We start from the raw sequence: 23,049 nt of genomic DNA, 5'->3' as shown, positions 1-23,049 counted from the left end.
AAATGTATACCTGGCACCTTAGAAAAGTATCAGTTGTAGGGTATACCGGGAAGTGGTACTTAACTAGACCTAGTATATATTTCAGACATTTACCAAAGCGACTTCGTGATTGTCAACATTCGCTGGTGTAAGTCAAAAACAACCCATTTCGGTCTTTCACAGTAACATATGCATAAGAAACAAACTATTTTTAAAAAAATGAGTAACTGCATTTACATATAGAACGAGTCATTCGATTGCTCATTATGAATCCAGTCTAATTTTCTTCCTTTTTCCTCCCTAGAGTCTGCATGAAACTCTTAACCAAGAAATTTAAAACTAAGAACTCCAGTAAGTACCTGCATTCATGAGTGTAATCGGATTGAATAGTAAGAGGTAAGTTTTAATTAATTGAATAGTTAGAGGTAAGTTTTAATTAATGTAAAAAGATTTTTTTACGTGACGATCACAAAATGGTTGTGCATTTTTCTATGTTAAAAGGTAAGATCGTACTGGTAATGTATTTATTTATCTTAAGTTTTGTTTAATTAAATGGCCATTTATTATTGGAATGGATTTAGTTCGGGTCTTGTTTTATTGCCCGTCGCGACGGGACCGACGCGTCGGTTATCGTATTTTTCATTGCGCCGCTCTCAACATGCGCTCGAGAATCGCCCGCTCTTAAATTATGTGCGACGAATTTCGTTTGTTTCGTTTTCTATATTATTCAAACTTTTTCATCATGTTTTCTCTTACTTCATTTTCCAATTTTATCCTTTTTTTTGCTTTTCTTTCTCCAAATGACTAGCGACGAATTTCATTGGTACCATATCATTGTATTTGCGTTTTCCAATTTTATTTTGTTTTCAAATTAGTGTGTTTTGTGTCCTTTTTTCCCCAATCTTTTTCACTTTGCTTTCCAAATCACTACTATTCATGTGTTCACTGATTTGTTTTCCAGTTTATTCATCCTTTTTTGTTCTAGCTTGTTTTCTAGTATTATCTAGTATTTTATCTAGTATCATCCAGTGTGTGTTCCCATTTTTTTCATCCTTTTTTATTCTATTTTGTTTCTTAGTATTTTATTTTGGTGTTATAGTTCATCTAATGTGTTTTACAATTTTTTCATTCCTTGTTTTTTTCTATTTTGTTTTCTAGAACTTTATTCTGGTATTATAATCTATCCAGTGTGCTCCAAATTTTTTTTATCATCCAGTGTACTTTCCAATGTTTTTTTTTCTTTCAATTTATGTGTTCCTATTAGTTTCTTTCAATGTGGGTGTCCCATTTTTTAATCAGTGCATTTTTAGTGTGTCTTGCATTTTCCAAGTTTTTCTGCAGCTTTCTCAGAGTGTTTTTTTATCAATTTTTATTTCAATGCGTTTTCTATTATGTGTTCAAATTTTTATTTTCCAATACGTCTTCTGTTTTAATTCATTATAGTTGCTTCAAATTTCATTTTCTAATAATTGTTCTAATTTTTATTAATCCAATATGTATTACAATCTTTATTTTCCAATATATGCTCCAATTTAGATTTTTCATTGTGTATTCCAATTATTTTTTGCATTCAGCGTTTGTTCCAGTTTTTTTCTCAAAATATGTGTTACAATTTTTTTTTCTTCTTGCAAATCTTTTTCTAATTTTCGTCCTCCACTGTGCGTTCCATTTCTTTAATGCGAGATTTTGTAATAATTTTTTTGTTGCATTTTTTCTATATTTTTCTTTAGCTTTCAGAAAATTTGCTTTCTTTTTTAGCTTGTTTTGATTTTTTTCGATGTTTTTCCTTTGTCTGTTTTAGGGAGATTTTCGATTGGCATTCACGAGAAGTTGATCAAATCCACTTGTGATTTTTTTGCTCTATATTGTTTTCGTAACTTCGCTCCCTGTTTATAAGTGAATCTTTATGTTTTCCGTGTTCACTATTTTTCTTTTTTCAGTTTTCTGTAGTAATTTTAAGAACTTCTATTAGGTATTTTTATTCTTCCAATTTTCGTTTCTCCAACTTTTAACACATTATTTTTTTATGCGCTTTCCAATTTTATTCATTGTTTTTCAGCTTTTTGAGTGTTTTGTTTTATTCCTAAGTATGTGTCTTTGTATATGTATGTTTTTAATTACAACTGCCCTAAAACTCTGGTTTAATTTTCATCGCTTCTATTTCAATTTCCAATGTACATTCTGGCTTTGTTTGTATTGTTCGTTCTGTTTTTATCTCAAATGTGTGCTGATGTTTTTACTTCAAATGTGTTTCTTTTTCAATGAATTTTTTTTTCCAGTAAGTGTTTTGTATCTTTCCTTTTTTTCCCCTTATCTTCTTTGTTTTTTCAAGTGGTGTACTATTTCTGTAATTCTTGCAGATGTTTTTCGATTGTTAATATTTTCTTTAAATTAAAGTTGGTCAAATCCACTCATGTTTTGTTTTCCCTATTTCGTTTTTCGTATCTTTTCTCTTAGTTTATATGTGAATCGTTTTTTTCCCCGAACTCTGTATTTCTCGCTTTTCAATTTTTTGAGTTATTTCCAAATTTTTTTTTATTAATATGTATATTCTGCTTATTTTCAATGGATGTGCTGTTTTTTTATGCGTAATTTTTTAAATATTTTTTGTTTTTATTTTCAATGAGTTCTGTTCCTACATCCAATTTTTGTGCTGTTTTCATTTCCAATGATTTTCTATATAATTTCTAAAATATTCTGTATTTACTTCGAATGTGTTTTTATTTGTTTTGTTAATTGAATATGTATGTTTTTTTTCGATAAGTGTTTTTTTTTCCAGTTGGTGTACCATTTTTCCTTCTATGTTTTTTCATCCTTTTCTTTTATGATGTGTGCTCTAGTTTTTCTGATTAGTAACATTTCCATTCAAGTGCACCTGATCTAATCCATTCGTGACCATCGGCCTACTTTGTTTTCTTTATCTTCCATCTTTCGCATTCGTTTTTCAGTTTTTTTTTTTTTTTAATATTTAGTCCAAGTATTTCCGATTATGTCCATTATGTCATGTCTTCCAATTCTTTGCAAACTTTCATTTTCCTGTTATTAATTTTATGTAATTAATTTATATAAATATGTTTGATATAATTATATTTTATGCTATTAATTTCATAGAAATTTTTTTTTCTTGAGTTCATTTTTTTCTGGTTTTTATCTAATTTATTTTATTGCTTTTTAACCTTTTTTTTTTTTTAGCTCTTTTCATCAAAAATTTGGGTAAGTTTAATGATTTTATTATGCTGTGTTTCAGTTGTTTCCAATATCTTTAACTTTTTCCAATTTTAATTTCTTTTCTTATGACCTGTACAATTTTTGAAACTTACCATGTCTCTAATTTATCATAAACCCACGTAATTTATCTTTATAGCATACATTTCTGCTTAATACTCTGACAAAGAGGAAGAATCTGACAAAATAGGATCTGTTATGTTGCTTAGAATCTGCCTGAGATTAATTCCAAAATGATCCTGTAGAACTGACTGCCTGATATAGACCTAACAATGCAAGAAAATTTATTTTGGAATATTGCCATTTTATTTGTAAGTAAAACATTTTTCAATCTATTTTATCGACTATTTAAAATCTCGCTATTAATTTTAAAACCAAATACACATTGCACAAAGCAGTGTTTTTTTTTAATTTTTTATTGTATCATTTTTTTTATGCTGATATGCACAATGCGAAAAATTTAATAGATATAATTCTAAATAACTTTTGTTCTAGTAACCAGATCGAAGGTTGAATCATAATGGTACAAAGAAAAGTAACATCAGATGCGCTAATTAATTAACTATTAATTAAGTTAGACGAGCAAATCAACTTTGTATTGTATACGTACTTTTTTTCTCGCAAATTATGGAGTTGCCGTGATTGAGAAAGTAGTTCAGTCAGAGGAGCCGCCGAAATATCTCGTTCCTGTCAAAATGACAAAGTTTTGCTTTCGATTCCCTCATGGTCGTGATATTTCCAGGCTGATAGTGTTAAAAAGTAATACACGAAAAAAGGGTTCAGACAATCCATTTCTTATGCCCCGAATCATATATATTTCTCAAGATCAGATGGAAGTATTAGATTATTTTAGTTTAGAGATAGATAGTTTATTTTAAGCTAGATGTCAGCGCTCATCATTATTTTATTTTAAGCTAAAAATTTGTTCAAAAATTAAAAAAGATATTGTTCACACACTTAATTTTATACTCTCTATGTCCGAAAATGCTTGCTACATTTGATTACTTTTATACTGATATTGATGATTTTATTTGAACATTATTCAGAGATTTCAGGATGTTACGCTATCAATCAACGAAATTTATATACCAATCATTCTTTCCTTAAACCATCCAAGTCAAAATTTTTGATAATTTTCCATTGATGAACCAACATGATCTTGATGGTAACCATCAATGAGCCATTTTATCATGAACCATTATATTTTTCTTTGGTAAACAGCATAAGTAACCATCTCCCCAATGTATGAATTCTGACGGATTTGTGATTGTCCAACATTGGTATAGCAAATAGTTTTGTTGTTTTTCTCATGCCAAATCATCATAAATTTCCATCATGGTTTCTTAGAAATAAAATGTTGGAACGATCATGAACAACCATCACCCCAAAGTATAAATTCGGACCGATTTATGAGGGGACAACATAAAAAATCCCGAATTGTTTTGATGGATTATTCCAGAGAACAGATGGAAATTTTGATTAAACCATCATGGAAATGTATAGTAGGAACCATCACGGATTTTTGGTCCATGAGAATCAAACCTGCCTTGATGGTTAGCCATCATAATAATAAAGTAGCATTTTCCATCATGGAATGATGCAGGTTTGCTGGCATATCAAATATTATGTACGCATAAGGGAAAATGTTGGATGATGGTGACCTTCAAATGATATTGGACCATCATGAATCGCACTGAAACCAACATAAACCATCGAAATAATTTGATGAGATATCAAGAATACTGGGTTAAAAAATTTAAAAAAATTATTTCAAAATGCCGGGGTTCGCACGCTTTTAACCCATATTGAAAGGACTCATCAACAATAGCGTAAAAACTTTTTTCCAGACAAATGAACCATAAATTAAATAGACCTAAATGTAGCAACTAATGTGAAAGGGGAAGTCTAATTCTGTTGAATAAAAAAAAGCACTTTTATAATCGTTTTCTTCAAAATTATAAGATCATTAAATGATTATTCTTAATTTTTGTTTTTGCATATTTCGTAATTTGTCAGAATTGTTTTAAGTTCCACTAACCATTTTCATTTGTCATTAAAAAAAACTGCAGTCAAAACAAGTTTTAGCCGAATTTTAACCTAGAACACAAGATTGAATTTATCTTCAAAAGTTAAAATTGTTACCCCACGGGAAAAAGTTTTGTCTAAACAAGTTTTCGCCAGTAAGAAAGAAAGAAGTGTGAAATTAACCTATTTATGTTCGAGCAATAGACCAACAAATATTTTCGTTGGTCTGATATGGTAAAAAACGTTTTAAATAATTTTTGATCAAACAATCACTTCAACTGTTATTGGGGAGCCTATCAAAATTTTTTTTTAGTCCAACTGTTAAAAGAGTTACAGCCAAAACGAATTGTATCTAATTTCTGATGAATTGACTATTTCTTATATAACCAAAAATTTTGATTTCGAGCAACATTTGAAATTATTCCACGATACGTTAGCCCATCGAACAAAATCGTTATTCCACTAAAATGTTTCGTCAGCAAAACGAATTATTCAGCAAATAGAACATATTGCACTTATCGACATTTTGTAATCCAACTTAACAACGAAGGAAAAACCACATGAACCTGTATGTAAGCTTCTCTATACATGCTTGCATTTTATAACCAATCTCATGAATCGCATTTTAAAACATTGAAATACTTTTGATTACTTATTTATCTCAAATTATTTAGCTTTAATGTTCCGTGTACAAATTCCAGACATTCCATCTAATAATCTAATTTTCAATAACTAATTGGAAATTTTATTGGTTCCAGAGGGGATTACCAAAATGCTATTTAATTAGTACTAACAATTCATTAAATTACGAAATCAGAAACAAAAAAAACTGATTTATCTGAATAAAAAGACATTTTTTTTACATTTTTGGATACCTGACGCTCAAAATATGGGAGGAAGACAAAATGTTGGAAAAAAATTGGATTATAAATTGGGGTTTTTAGGGTTTTTGACCACTGTTGTAAAAAAAGGCCAAACAATATCGCTATATTAAGTCGATTAATTTGAAATAAATATAAACTAAATGTGTGATTTTAAAGAGTGCAATACATAGTGTTTCAGCGTAAAATAGCAATCAAGTATAAGCAATAAAAAAGACTGAAATAAAAACCGATATTTTTCTTTCAATGTTTTGGATATAAAAAAGCATTGATCACATAAATCACAAATATTTGATAGTTTCCAAACATTTCGTGAACCACTGTCAAAAAAAGCGTATAATATAATTAAAAAAATAGTTTTTCACCCAGAACTCCTATTGAAAAGATAAAACCTTGATAGTTTCCTGTTTGTTTTTAAAGTTTAAAAAAAATAATACTTAATTAATAAAATATTATAATATGAAAATAATAAAGGGAATAAAATTAATGTATTTTAAAGTAATATGTTTGATACTGTAACAAAAATTTGCATATTTCTAGGATTTAGAAGAAGTCTGATGAGTCCTTATGATTCGTACTATGATAGTGTGATGGCTACAGTCCCGGCAGTGGTCTACTCTGTGACAAAAGTGGACTGCAGGCATTTGTGACCTTGAAGAGCTTTCGGTACGTCTTCTTAAATCTCAGATATTTTGATAACAAAAGCTCAAAAATATTGCATAATTTAGCATTTTCAAAGTTCAGTACTGGGCTATATTGTAGTAATTGCTAGTGTAATTGTTAAACCATTAAATTGCAAATCATTATTGTTAAATCATAATGTAATTGTTAAACCAAAATTGTTAGTGTAAAAAATTTTATAGAGTTAGAAAAAAGATCTTTTTTGATGAATTGATTCGATATCATAATCTATTAATGAAAGATTGCATTTTATCCCTTAATAGTCGCATAATTTTGAAGAAAGCAGTCGTAATTTTTTTTAAAGGAAAATTATACAAAACTAAGTGTTTATACAGTCGATGTACTCATTTTTAATTTTTGAGTTAATTTTTAGCTTTCATGTTTGATAAGTGCTGATTTAAAATAAACTATCTCCAAACACGTGGCAAATAATCTTGCACTGCCATCTGGTGTGTAGAGTAGGTAATATGCATAATTCGGTACATAAGAAATAAGTTAAGAAAACATCAACTAAGTTAAGAAACAGTTAAGAAACTTTTAAGAAAACATCAGCCTGGAAATATCACGGTCATGAGAAATAGAGGGTGGAATATCACCCCGGTATATCTTGAACGGAGCGAGAAGGTACGGGTTAAGATAATTCTTTTATCTTAACCCGTTCTCTGGATAAAAATATTTTTTACTTGTGTGAATCGTTTATTATTATTGGTATTCTTACATTTCCAATTACCACATCAATAATTTTTTTAATACTTAATTAATGTAAATATTTGTCTATCATAGCTGCAGAACAATTAACTGAATTTTGCCATCAATTCTCCTGGTTTTTGTTAGCTATTTTTGTTGTTGGGAGAAATTTTTCTTAAATTGTTGCATATCTGTGTGCAACAGATATGTGTATACTTTTCACAAACATTGATTTATTTTTATGTAACTTTAAATTACATTTATATTTTCTGATACTAACACAGACAGTTTTAATTATAATTGTTCATTAATCATAAGACTGAGTGTATTTTATCAAAACGCTATAACTACGCATTAAATACCCTTAAAAAATAAAATTTTGCAAAAATTTAGAATTTACGATTAAATATTGCATTTACATTTTAACAGAGATGCCAACTGCTTCGGACGTGCCAAAATAATTAAAAAAAACGGTGTAAATTTTGAAAATATTTGACAATTTTTGCTTGCTTTTTAAAAGGAATAGAATGACAGTAATAAAGTGGTGAATTATATAAGCCTACGAATTATTTCGAAATAGTGGTGGATAAAAATCTACTAAATTGAATTTATTAAACCAAGAATCACGATTGATAAACTACCACTTTAAAATATGTATTTGCAGTCCGGAACAAGTTGGCATCTCTGTTTTAATTGAATAACCTGTAATAATTGAATTACATAGATTTGGTTGGAGCAGATTGTATTCGTTTAAGCGGGGTTGACTGTATTTGTCATTCTGGGCATATTTACTCAGTCCATTATTTGTTCTGGATTTTAACTATGTAATAAATAATGAAATAAATATCATTCAGATCAATGAGTTTGACACTTATGAACAAATTTGACATATTCTTTAAATGTCATACTTTTTTTTTCTTTTGAAAAAAAAAATTATTTTTGAATGAATTTAGTTTAACAATTTTGTTATTTGAAAGTTATTAACCACTGTACGTTATTCAAGAATTAATAATACAGTAAAAAAAATGTGTGTATGTCGTTCATAATGTTTTTTAGACGATTATAAATGACGTCTATTATCTACCAGAATTCACTCTCGAATAATGTTTGCAAAGTTTAATCCTTTTAAAAAGAATTTTTTTTTAAAGTATTGATACTTCAATAAAAATTGTGTTTAAAAATGTGTTGTATTAGTTACAAATAATGAAATTACACCATTGGTTTTAAAACTCAGAGGAAAGTCAAGAAATTTTTTACTGAATGTTAGTGGCCAGCCTGATACACTATCTGGACTACGGTGATTTTGGTGCAATTTTTATAAAAATACTTACTCATTTTTCTATAAGTTTGTGTAAAATGTGTGTTATGTCTGAGTGAAAAAAGTATTTAGTTTTTAAAGCCTTAATCAATAAAAATAAAATTAATAATTAAAGAATTAGAAAGGTATATTTCGCATACTATACGACATAAAAATACAAGCCAGTCTTTTACATATGTATTTTGAAATGTTCTAAACTCTTCCACGTGTAGAAAAATGATATTGCTTTTGTGAATAAATTTGTTAGGCCGTAGTTTAATGGTTAAATCTTTTCACTGTGGCATTCGTCGAATTTTTTAATGACATTTAAGCAGAACTTCTACGCGACCCTGCCTTATCGCTGAAAAATATGTAGTTCATTATACTTATCTTATGATTCTGTGAAATTTCAAAACTATTTCAGATTATTTTAATTTCTATTTCAGATATTGTAGCAATTATTTGTGTTATTTATGGAACTTCTAATATCATTCGTGCCTTTAATTATCATCAGGACTGCTCAAAATGTACACTATTTGGTACCGTTTAGTTAACTGTACTATTTAAGTGCTCAAAATGTGTACTAAATGCGTATAAACCTGTAATGTAATTAGTTACGAACTTATTATTTATTTTTTAATTGTTTTACCAACTATTTTAAAAATTCTGTTACTCAATTTTTGAACAAATATCAACTTGAAAAGATTGAATACTTTATTTCTAGCTTATACTGAATTGGGTATTCATACGCACTTGAAGTGAAATCTGAATACCATTAATTGAGGAAGCTTAGATGTATTTATTTGCTTTATTAATTATTTTTGCTAATTTTGGCGTTTTCTTGAAAGCCGTCTGAGGGCAACTGTTGATTGTTTATAATAGAGCACGAGACGGTGGAACATTTATCTCACTCGCTACTGAACATTCCACAGAAACAAAGTTAACTGTTATTAAAGGCAAGTTAGTAACAAATAACAGAAGTTGTTATTAAAGGCATGAGTTGTGTAATAAAAATAGTTATGTTTTCATTAGAATATTTACATAAAAATGTCAATTCCATTAAATAATTTTATAATATTAATTTTTGATTCTCCTCTATTTGGTTTAGCCTAGTTAGATTTTATCTTAATGTCCTCTCTGATGTGTGTAAGTTTGATTTGCAAACAAGCTTTATTTTAAGAATTAGTGTATTTATGCAATTTAAATAAATGATAATTACCTTTATTATAATATTCGAAATAAATAACTTTCGAACTTTTTTTTTCGAAGTAACTTTTATTTTGAAATAAGTTTCTTGCTGACTCTTATGTGTATCCATAGCTGTCAACATGGATAAGAAAATATCTAGTAGATTTTACGAAATAATAACTGTTCCATAATACGTTAAATATTTTTCATATAAGGAAGTTATGGGATTTTTTTTGTCATCAAAATACAAAAACTTAAATAACTGTATAATATTTATTTTTGAATCTCTTTTATTTGGTTAAGCCTAATTTGAGTTCATCTTAATCTTTGATAAATGTAAGTTTGATTAACAAACAAATTTTATTTTAAGAATTAGTGTATATATGCACCCCAGATTGATGATTTTTACTTCATACTATATTATAATTTAAAAAGGAAGTACAGATTAAAAATAAACTGAAATTTTTGGACTCAAAAACTTACTCAATTGTAGGGAATTTTCTGAAATGTACGAAAACCAGGAAAATCACTATTTCAAGAATTATTTTTTGTTCATTGGGTAGCAAAATGCTTAAGTACGAAGAGTTATTTATGGTGTTTCACTTTGGTGTAAAGTAGTTGCCACCATTTTCGGTATTGAGATAATTGTTGCTCCAAAGTTGTAACAGAAAAACGATGTCTCTTGCAGGAGAAGTCGTTATTGCAGTTGAAAGGGAAAGATGACAAAATTTGTCCACCGAAGTGTTTTGATCCAATAAGTGAGAACTGCTCGACACTAAGATGTTAACCTTTTGCTATTCAGGATCGAAATGGACTAGAGGTGTCGTAGATAAGAACTCTCTACTTATGGCAACCCCTCGAATGTTTTCATCATTAGCGTGTGGAGAGTCGTAGGAGAAGAAAGTAAGTTAGTTTCTCTCTTGATTTTCATATTGATTAAAAACTTTTAAATTAGTAACTATATGAAGCTAAATCAAACATAGTTCTAAAAGAAAGTGTCGTGCAAATTTGAAAAAAATATTTTTGTTATTAAAAATATTACGAAAAATGTTAAGAAGGTTGAAAATATCGTAGTAAATTCCTCTGCAACTGAGAAGAGAAGGGAGGGGGAGGGCTAAAGGTAACAAAATGAAGGAAAATAAATATTTTCTTCTAACAAAAAGTAAGCATGTCATTGATATAATATAAGGGCCATATTTTTGAAGAAAAGTACATTTTTCAGTCAGTGAGGTTTTAATTTCTAGAAATTCTGCTAAACGCTAGCCCGTGTGAATTAGTCAAAAAGTACAGTGTTGACATTTTTTTTTGGAGTGGGTACCCCTTGAGTATAATTAAAAGAATTTTTTTGCTAATGAAAAAATTTTGAGTTTGAAAAATTTATTAAACTGCTCTTAAAAAAGTCTTTCTCTTCATATAAGAACTTTATAACGAACCCTATAGTACTAGACGATAGTACAATATAATTTGCCAATATTTTGAAGATTTTCCATGTGCAGGTTACTACAGGCATTTATTGTAAGTGTTTAACTAATGTTTAAGAAAAAAATTCATACTTTTTCATGCTTTAAGAAAACTTTGTGCAATGAAAATATAAAATAAAATGCAAAACAAAAATATATTAACAAAATAATGATCGCTTTTTTTATTTATGTTTTGCAACATTTATATTCTTTGCTTATTTAAGAATAATTTAAATATAGCTCGTAATCTGTTCATATGCAAAATTAAAAAGGGAGAGGAGATAGGGCTAGATTGGACATCATAATAACTTTTTTTTGTTTATATGTCAAATTTCTTATGTGGCATATTATAGGTTGACAACATTAATGTGCTTAAAAAAAATTCAAACAACGAGCCACCCAGAATAATTTTTGATCTGATGATCGGATTTTCACATTCTAGGACCCAGTCTTAATGGTTAGAGAGGGTAATCTTAAATATGCTAATTAATTAGTGAAGACGATATTTTAAGTTATAAAATTCATTTATCCCAAAATAATTCAATTCAGAGAATAACATTTAGAAAATATTTATAATTTTTTTATTATTTTATTTAATGAAAGTCAGAAAGATTTTGAAATGTAAACTATGTAACCTATACTTTAAAGGATGTAATTTTACACGGCAAAATACAAAATTTGAGCGAAATAGGTCGAATAGTTCGTGAAAATTGAATTTTAAAAATACGACTTTTGTAAAAGTCAATTTCTCCGAAACTATAAAAGGATTCTTACCATAGCCGCTGAAAATAGTTACGATCAAATTAAGTTTTAACTAACTTATGATCTTAAAATCTAAAACACTATAAGCCATTCAACCAACAACATTGTCTGCCGTCAAATTAGTAAACCCGTTGTAGGAACTCGTTAAACGTATAAAGCAATGCGTGTTCGACCACTGTTTAAGTTATGTTCTGCCTAACTACAACATTGTACATTTACTTTTAAAATTCCTGCGTGTACTTCAAAAGAATGTACATTTTTTTGATCACTATCATGTTCCCTTAAGGGATCTCGAAGATTTTTCCTAACAAAGTTTTCGACTTTTAGACGGAAAAAAAATGCGTGCTATAACTTGTTTTATGCTGAGCATTGAAATACTAAATATAAGATAATTTTTCTGAAGTTCTAAACTTCTAAAATTACAGCAAAAATACTGCAAACCTTTTACAGAAAACAAAAAGTATCTAATTAATTTTATTAATTGAAATCGTCTGCAAACTCATATATTTTGTTTTATTCAAAATTATGCCTTTTAATCTGTTTTTTTTTTCAATTCAAATATTTCGACTTTTAATACACCTATTAAGTTAAAACTTGGTAATTGGTTAAAGTATAGCTTGTTGTTTAAATTTATTCTAGCACTTGAATTTTGGTAGATACTTTATTTAATTTATTTGCATTTTCGGGAACAAAATATTTTTTTCCAGCCAATTCCTAAAACTTTGTTTTATTTTAAAAAAATACTTTTTATTTTTTCAATTTCTATGCACTAGTAAGTTTGGTAAGAGACCATTTTTGTTTGCCTATAAAAGGTTTTTTCAAATAATTTTTATGATTTTGTCTTCAATATGCGATAGTTTTGTGTTATATATAAATTTTAACTGTAAAGAAAACTAAATTATGAAAGTTCTTTGCGATGCATTACAAAAATATTTGCATTTAAATAATGTCTTTGCTCTTGTTAAAATATATTGGAAAATTCAGAATCTTAAGTTAAATTTTAGATAAGTTATAGAAATTTTTAAAAAAATGTTATACATTGATGCTTTTCCGATGAAATCAGTACCTTTTAATTCCTAAATTACCACTTATTATTAGAATTAGCATTTACTGTTATCTTTGACGTTAAAAGTTATTGCACATTATGAATTTTCTTCTTGTAAAATTTTGTTACGGCTTGCAAAGTTGTTGGTCAAACATTTCGGTAAATCAAATTACTTTCTTATGCTAAGTACAGAGTTTCAGACTACAATTTATAGATAAATGTTAGATATCTATTTTGAATCGAAATATAATAATAGAAAATTTGTTCCAAATAGTTTAAATCGGAAAACCTTCGAGCCTTTTGCGATTAATTTTATTTTTTTGCATCCAAATCTCCGGAACTATTTAAACAAATCCGAAAACAAATTTACGGAATTAAAAAATATTATTTGTTTGAAAGTAATTTATAATAACAGGAACATTTTGAATAGGAATTCTTGCATTGTAATTTGTACAAAATGATTCCTTCCTTAAACAATTTTTTTTTTAAAAATTCCAAACAAATGTTTCAAAAATTATTAATAACGTTTGTCATTTTAACCACATTCAAATTCAATACAACATACATTTTAGTTTATTTCGGAAATTTTTAAGTTAAATATTCCTTAAGAGTTTTTTTTTCCATAGTCAAATGTCTTGACCTCAAAAACTTATTAAAGATATTTTTTTAACTTCTTTCCCCAAATTTAACTTTAATTACAAATATAAAATTTTATAATTTTTTCCGCATTATTTGTTATAATTTTTTGCAAAAAAAAATATTCCGGAATAGTGAATTCTTATGCATGTATCTCTGTCCCCTTGTAGGTAACAATAAGCAAACCTCAGATGATTTCGTAATATTTTAACTGCTACAAATTGAATCAGATCAAAGCTTAACCCTGTCCCACCCCTGTCAGGGGGCATCCGGAGAATACTGTAGACTCTAAGTGACCTCTCAGTCAAAAAAAAAAAAAAAAAAAGAGGATTCCAAAAGGTAGGCTTGGTGGCGATTCATGGCAACACCAGAAGGCCTCAAGGAATTTAGTGAAATCTTAATAGTAGTGATTCAGAAAATAGAATTTAGAAGTTTGAGTGTTCAAACATAATAGGTGAGGCAACAAAAAAAAAAAACATTGAAAAACGGTAACAAACATATTGTGATGATGAAAAGTACCAGAATTTGTTCAAAGCCCATGAAAACAGATATAATTTCAGAAAGAAGAGTTACGGCAAGGCAGCTTTGAAGAAAAATCCTCAAACAAGAGGAAACTCAAAACATGAATTGTTAGAAAATTTAACAAAATTTTGAACAATAAATTAATCGAAAATTCGAAAATCATTTCTAAAGAACACAAATACAGTGTTTGCGAAGGTTGCAAGATAAAAATAAATAAAATCATAAATAAATACGTAAAATAATAATGATAATGTTAATAAAAATACTAATAGCATACAGAAAATTGTTAACAGTGAGATACAATTAATGCATTACATGAAATATAGAGCTCGTTAAATGTACAGCTCACATTTGTTGACGCCGTCTATTCAAGTTCCCTTGTAAGGAAAAGGCGTTCCATTATTTTAATAATTTCCTGTTTGACTTTCTTCTGCTTCCAAAATAATTCAAGTTGGATGTAAATCAAATGGCTACAATTTAAATATTTAGTTAGCTTTTAGTAAATAATACAAGAGTTTTGTCTTCGTAAATAGATCGTGTGTCATCGAATCTGCAAGAAATTGTGCTCGCGACGAATTTTTGAAAAATACAAATTGTAGCCCTGAGATTAATTGTGTTTGCGACGAGTGGTCCCCACAATGAATTGTCGCCGCGACGACTTGTGTCTTCACTGAACTGTACCTCAAAAAATTATACATGACAAGTTAAAGTAGAACTAGAAATAAAAAAGATTATTGCTAAAGCAAGTTATAAATATTGACTAAAATATCGCAAATTGGAATTTCAATTCCAAATCGTCCTTTGAATTTAACTTCCTAATTTAGAAGTTTTCTTTAATTCATCCGGTAGAACAAATTTCTGGTCAAAACAACCTTTGGCTAAATTTTGACCTTGATATCACAAGTTCAACTTTGCATTCAAGCGTTAGCTCAGCAAACATTTTCGTACACTGCTTATCCACCAAAAATAAGTTATGGCATAAGCATACTTAACAAATTTCTAACCAAAAATCATTAAGTTTAAATTTTGCATCTAAAATAGGGCTTATTATGGAAATCATCATCTCCTTTAAAAATTGTTGTAAAAAAGAAAACGTCAAAATGAGTTATGGTTAAATTGGTAAGGTGGCAATCAGAAAAGATAATTTTGCTAACAAACCAATAGTATAAAATGATTATCCAACCCTCAAAAATCGGTTTTTGCTATAAACTTGCTTTAGCTAAATTTTAATCAAAAAAAAAGTCTACATTTTGATCGCTAGTAATAGCGTACCAGAAAAAATTGTTAGCTCATAATTGAGTGCCTGTCGCTTTTATTAATCCATTAAAAGATAGTTATAGCTAAAATATGATTTTGCTAGAACTTTAAAAATATACCATCCTAGGAATTTAGTCGCAAATTTTAAGCCGATCGAAGGAAAGCTTTAGGTCACCAAAACGTTCTTAGTAACACTTCAATGAAGAAGCAAAGCAAAAATTACCCTTTGACTCAGATGGTACATCGGTGTCCCTTATAAATATTTTTTCCAATGTTCAAATTACAAGCAGAAACGCATTCTAATATTTTTTAAATATAAAAAAAAGTTTCATGGTTACTAAAAAACTGTTACATTATCGGATAGTTTTTATATATTTGTACTAAAATATGAAATTTAAAAAAAAAAATTCTATGCATATAACGTTAAGACCCATCTTGATTAAAGGTAATATTTGATTGACGAAAACTTAAACGAACCGGAAAAAATGCAAGTGAAAAACAAATTTTTAAAGAAACGAAATCGAAAAAATGGTATTAAAAATTATTAGTTTACAATAAAAAGAACGTTCACAGTGAACTCGAAATTTTTCTTAGTCCAAGCATCTAAAAAAAGTTACGACCCATAACGTTTCATTCTATTTTTGACCAAACACCACGGCATTGAATTTTTCACCAAACATTAACTCTCCAAATATTTTGTTAGCTCAGCTGAAAGAAGAAAAGATAAAGGTTTAGATTAAACACTACCAATTTTTTTCTTCCATTTAATCGACTTTTCGATACGCAATTGCATTAAATCATATTTAGCAAAATTCTTCAAAATAATTAGTATTGTATGCCTCAATTTCAGTAAAAATGTTGTTTTCACCCATCTGTATGACATAAGTCCTTAAAAAGTCTCAATATAATCATAATAACGAGTGTTCAAACACTTTCATGTTTATTCACTGGTAGGATCTGTCCAATCACTTCATTATCTTACTACTTATTATTTGAACCACCAAGACTTTGAAATAATAATTTATAAATTTCAAATATGTTAAAACTTTCATTTTCCAAAATTTACATAGTTAAAAAATATTATGATTTTTTTTTAAAATATAAGCTGTTCTTAATTGTTCATTCAATGGTTGATTTACCCTACCACAAGTTTGAATTTTGCCTCCACACCTTAACCCTTGAAAATAAATCATTGACCCACCAAAAGTTGCTTGTTAATAAACTTTAGAAGATAAGTATCATTCACCCAGTCGTAGGAAATCAATAATCCAGCTAAAAGTTTCGTTAAACCTCTCTCTCTTAAAAAAAAATTATAACAATAAAAAATTGTGTCAAAATTGTGAAATTGACAAACAATCTTTAAACACACGAATTCCCATAACAGAAAAATTAAAAAAAAAGTAAAAATTGCTAAAAATATGTTTTAGATCATTAATAAGCTTAAAAAAATGAAATGTGGACTATCTGAAATATTTTCAATAGCAAGGACGGTGGGTGAAATTTTATAATTCTTGCAACTAATATGTTAGGACACATACAAATCATATGCTTAGCCAAGATAAAATAAAAATATGCTTAGCCAAGATAAAATACTTTACAGCCAATATAACTTTTTTTTCAAAAAATTATGTTAGGAACTTAAAACTAGCCACTGTAATCACTGCCATTAAAAAATAAAGAAAGAAATTAAAATAAGGATATTTTAAGGTCCTAAGCAAGCATTTCTCATAACTCTCCTCCCCTCTCCCTCTTTGAAGCCGTGGAGACTCATGGGATAGAATGTTTGCTTCCCGATGAGATGAACTGGGTTCGATTCTGAGCGATGGCTGGTAGATACGAATTCCGCACCCTGCTCACACCGACTACAGTGCTGCACTGTGGGCCAGAAGACCATGATCTTTGGCCAAAAGTAAAACATTAATTTTTCAATTAAATATGTGTAGGCAGTTTTAAAATATCCCGAATTCCAAGCACTATAATTTACTTTTTGGACCGATGAAAGTAAAATTTTATGAAAAATATGTTTAAAGAAATTGCTTTAAATGTAACTTTTAATTTTTTTTCTTCAGAAATATATATATAGGAATTTCACCCTACTGTTACATTTTCATCAGAGTAATAAGTCTGAAATTACAGTACAATTTTCAGTTTGTTGGTTAATACTCTTGACAAACTTATACTTTATATCTTATCATTTGACATTTTACAATGTTTGAATGACTTTCGAAACTTAATTCTAAAAAGTTCCATGAGTTCTAAACTTTTCTTTGCTGTCTTCTTTCGAAAACACCTGCCCCATTTTGCCCGTATTGCAAAGGTGGACTAAATATACCGAAAAACAAAAATTATGTTTTTTTTCTTCATGTTTTCACGTTATTTTGTAATTCACGTTATTTTATAATATTACTTCGGAAATATAATTTGCTTTTAATTTTTAGTATAAAATTACGAAAATTATTATATTTTCATTGCTATATGTAACTATTTAAACGTACTATATCATTTTTCTATTTCTGCTCGCCATATTTCAGCCGCCATTTTGTATTTTTGGAGTATTTTTAGTGTATTTCAAAATTTCAACTATGAAGTTTACCTGCACAGTTTACCTGCACATAAAAACCCCTAAATGCACATTTTATCTAAATACTAATTTTGGCCATGAAACCTTGGATGCTGGCCCACTGTGTGCTGACGTAAAATATACTCAATGGTAGACGGATCATAGGTTAGAGTCCCTTAACCGCCAGGCTTACCGTGGGAGGTTTTCGGGATTTTTCTCTCTATGTAATGCAAATGTGGGTTACTTCCATCAAAAAAGTGCTCCATGAAGGCAAATTTCTCTCAATACAGGATCCCGAAGTTCCCTTGTCTTCTGGATTGGGTTCAAATTTACAAGAATACGGAATTGAACATTAATAGTCGTAAGCCAGCCCCCCCCCCTCAGAAAAAAGTATTGGAAACCACAAAAAATAAGAAAATATAAGAACCACAATTCTTCTATTGCAGCTACCCCTCCCCCCTCCCTGGATTTTTAGAGTCAAAAATCCAAATATGTAAAACTAAAATGAAATTTAGTCAGAAAAGGTGCGTTTTTGTGTCTGATTTCGTAACTTAATTAATAATTAACCTATTTAATTAGCAGGTGTCACCCATTAATATTGGAACTCATAATGGGAGACTTTATCTGGTGGAACCATTAAGATTGTTTTCTCGGTTTTCCTCCTTATGTTATGTTTCCTTCCTTCTCCTAATATTTGATCTATGAATTCCTTTGTCTTCTGTATTGTGAACAAAATTACAAGGCTACGAAGTTTAACAATTGTAGTTAAACCCTAAATTGGGACGGTTATAAAATAAAATGAAATAACCCTCTACCCCCTTGTACGAAACAATTAGCAAATCATAAGCCATTCGCCCTCCTTGGTGCTTTCGTATTATTTGACAGATCACAAATTAAATATTTAGTTTTGCAAGCAATGCAAGAGTTTTTCGAGGAATTGACGCTCGACATCTCGTTTTGCTTATTGTACTAAATTGTCAGCCCACACTTCCTCACCAGAAATTTTCTTTTCTCTATCCGTCTGTAAAAAGAAAACAAAAACTAGTGTTTTTTTATATATTTTTGAATTAATTTTAATTTTAGACCAAAAAACAACCATTAAACAAAGACCGCGTAAAAACAACAAAGATGTATAGTATCACCTAATAATTAAGATTTAAAATAGAATCGTATAGTACGTGTAATAATTTGGCCAGAAACTGTATATGTTTAAAAGATTTTTTCTGTTTGCATAGTATATGTTTATTCAATAGTAACATTATAATTCAACTTAAAATTACTTAATCTTAAATAAAACTCAAATCTGTTTTTATTTAGGATTCAATGTATAGCAAAACTATTCATTTGTATGATTGGATATTTGATGGCATATTAAGCAAATTGTATTTACAGATAATGTAAAATATATTATTGTGAGCTGGAAATGGTTTCTTAATCTTTTATTTATATATAGGTGTTGTGTGTAAATTAGACTTGTTTATAGTGTGATATTAGGAACTTCCATGTGTGTACTAAAAATTTAAATTAACCATTTATGAACACTGGACAATCTGTAGTAGTCCACTCTGTGTAGCACAATGTTAATAATCAAACCAAAGTACTATATTTTAAAAAAGTACCTGAGTTTACGTTTATTTGGCTAATGTTAAGAAAATATTTTATTTTTTCGAAAATTTATGTAGAAATCTTAAAATATATAGTTATTACAATTTTTACAAGAACACTTTATTGAAAGAAAAGTGTTTATATTTGCAAATTATGCTGATAATTTATCTTTTCAAAACATGTGGAAAAAAGTATAAATTGAAGTAAGAGGGTCATTCAAATGAAACCTGGTCAGTGCATCGAACTTTGCATTAGACGTAATGGGGCGTAACTGCGCATATGGGAACATGGATGACTTTGTGACTTGACAGATTTAACGTGCACCAGTCACCTTTTAATACACCTAGAGTCTTCGGACACGACCTCTTGGACATGGGCCCAGTGCCCTACCAACCGAGCTACCCCAGCCCCCTACCCATTAATCTATAAGTGTGAACCTGAACTATTAACCAGTGGACTCAACCTCCTGTTTGCTGACCCACCCCAATTCCTCCATCTTTTATGGCCATCTTTTAATGGCAATCAAAAAAACTTGGTGAAAAAAATAAATATAATTACTATAAAATAAAAATAATTACTATTAAAGATTCACAACTCTTAAAAACATAATTATAACTTTCAGACCTTAGAGTCAGACTTTCAGACTTGTAAGTCTGTCAAATGGCCTAACTATTAATGAGTTAAATTGAAATGAAAGACATGCAATCAAAACAGTTGCAGAAACATCAATTATGCTTTTAAAAAAAATTAGTATGCATAAGTATGTTAGGAAAGCATACAGCAACAGGTGAATTGTTAGCAAGGAAGGAAAAAAAACAAGAAACATTAATAATTCGTTTTATGACTTTGCTTTTGAAGTAGAAAAATAGTTTAAATATTATTATTATATGAAAAGCTGCTTTTGATGATGATTTTTTAAAATTTTTATACAATAAATTCAGATAGTGCTAGTTTATTATAGAAGTTGTTTTTTTAACTCAACAATGATATATTTTAATTTTTAACAATTTTGTGAGTAATTTCCGAAAGATATCAATAATACCCATCTCTTTCTTAACCTCTTGACAACTGAAGTATAAAGGAATATAAAAAAATATTTTACAGTTATTTAATTTCGATTTTACTACCGTAAGCAGCGCGTAGCTTTGGGGAGGGCTTGGTGGACAAAACCTCCTTACTTAACGAGCTACTGTATGGTAAATGTTGTAGTTAAGAGAAGAAAAAAAAATTTTTTTTTTGTAATATAGACATTTGGAGAAAAAATAAGTTGTGTGTATATATATGTATGTATGTATATTTAGGACTGATAATTAAGTAAGGAAATTGTATATTGCTAATTTTAATTTTTAATCCCTTATATAAAGCTAAAATTTTTTTAACCACAATATTGTTTAAATTACTAAGTTTAAAATTTTTACTTTTTTTTAAATTCCGTATTTAAAAGTTCAACATAGAATTTTTTACAGAAGATTGTATAATTATTGTTAGCTTTGTCTATGGGAATAATTACAAAATTTTTTTGAAGTTGCTTAATAGATTAAACAATTTTGGAAAAATTTGTTGAATTGTTACTGTTATTTAAATTGTCCTTATTATTGAAAACAAATTTTTTAAAGTAATTATAAACACCCCATTTCCATTCTGTTAGCATACCTAAAGGTAAAGAAAATCTATTTGATATTTTTTCTTAATTTTCTTCGTGTTTTTCTGTTTTTATTTATTTATTTATATATATATATATATATATATATATATATATATATATATATATATATATATATATATATATATATATATATATATATATATATATCGTATTTATACACATACAGTGTGATTCTAAAAAGATGGGCAAAATTTTTATAAAAGAATGCATGGTCGAAAACTAAACGCGAAGGTGCTGGCGCATTTGGAAAGTTGTTTGATGCAAACGAGAAAGCTCCATTCCTATTGCGAGTTACTGCGCTACGTTATTTGTCGCCAAGCTTTCGGCCGCTGCAGGGAAAGTTCGCCTATCTTTTCTTCGCCGTTGTACCAGCATAGCCGCTGCCGGCCACTGTTTTGAACACTTATTGTAAGCACATGCCATTAAATTTACTTTTATAACTTAACTTCATCGTTCTTTGTGTGTTTTTGCCTCATATAAGAACATACACTCTGACGCCCTCTAGCAGTTTTTGGTTTTGTTTTCGACCACGCATTCCTTAATAAAAAATTGTTTGCTTGGGTGTGTACTATCACTTCCTAAAATTTAGCCCATCTTTTTAGAATCACCCTGTATGTATATATATATACACTTATTTTTTCTATTTTAACTTATTTATAATGTCGATCCTCACTGGTGAATGTCCGAAATATTTGTTATATCCGATTTGTTGTTAATTTATTCGTTGATGTAGTTGTATTTATTCGATATTCTTATATCTGCTGAAGATAGCTTAGGAGAAATATCAGAGTTGGGATTACCGGTTAAATGCAAAGAGGGCAGTGGCTCTAGAGCTTTAAAAAACATTGATGTAGGGCATACCGGGCAAGGGCACTTAACTTGATATTTTGCACATTTACCAAAGCTACGATGTGATTGTCAACATTCACCGGTGGAAGTCAACAATCACTGATTTGGGGCATTCACAGTAACATACAAATATAATGTAAGAAATAGATAAACGGACATTAAAACTATGACACAGGCCGTAAGACATAATAAGAAAAACAAAATATGAATTATTTTGCCAGGGGACTAATAATTTTCGGTACACATATACAGAATTCAAGTTTTGACTAAGTAAAAGACGATAAATTTTTCTAGTGTTGAATGTTATTTAAATTTTTTTTTTTTAAATGCGGAGTTTTATATTTAAGTGTAATGCAATGCTGCATCAAATCTCAGTTTCAAAACTATTTTAATTGTACAAAATCAATAATCACTGTAAAGAATCTAACATCAATTATAATAGAAATATTTAAAACTGGGGGATTGCATTTCAAAATTATTCAAAAAGTTAAAGTGATTAAATCTATGTCGCCATACCCACCAACGTACACAATGCATATTCCTGTTGATACTATTTTTAAATGTCAGATAAATATAAATTTAAAAGCTTCATAAAGATAACAGAACTACTAAGTCAAAAGAACAATAATTGTTTTTAGAATTATCTCATTTTATAATATTTAAAACTGCTTTTTTAAGTTTTCGCGCACATGCTTTTAGTGGCCTTTTATTAAAAATCACTCTT

At 28.7% G+C, this 23,049-nt stretch overlaps 1 protein-coding gene across 4 annotated transcripts in view; it reads left to right on the top strand.

Moving 5' to 3' along the window:
- Positions 1 to 23,049, top strand: part of LOC147816819 (uncharacterized) — an 81,474-nt gene that overhangs the window by 38,707 nt on the left and 19,718 nt on the right. For 2 of the 4 annotated variants that reach the window (XM_087159499.1, XM_087159466.1), the window contains exons 2-6: positions 284 to 375; positions 3,172 to 3,192; positions 3,344 to 3,515; positions 6,651 to 6,776; positions 10,652 to 10,866. The gene's annotated coding sequence lies outside the window, so the exon portion shown is untranslated. The remainder of the gene's footprint in view (positions 1 to 283; positions 376 to 3,171; positions 3,193 to 3,343; positions 3,516 to 6,650; positions 6,777 to 10,651; positions 10,867 to 23,049) is intronic. The other 2 variants (XM_087159477.1, XM_087159532.1) reach the window with 2 other exon arrangements.

Source organism: Parasteatoda tepidariorum, chromosome 1 (genome assembly GCF_982258835.1).
Source record: "Parasteatoda tepidariorum strain Cologne lab strain chromosome 1, Ptep-v5.0, whole genome shotgun sequence".
NCBI classification, from domain to species: Eukaryota; Metazoa; Arthropoda; class Arachnida; order Araneae; family Theridiidae; genus Parasteatoda; species Parasteatoda tepidariorum.
The sequence above is the reverse complement of the archived record's forward strand: the minus strand, read 5'-3'. Positions and strand labels throughout refer to the sequence as shown.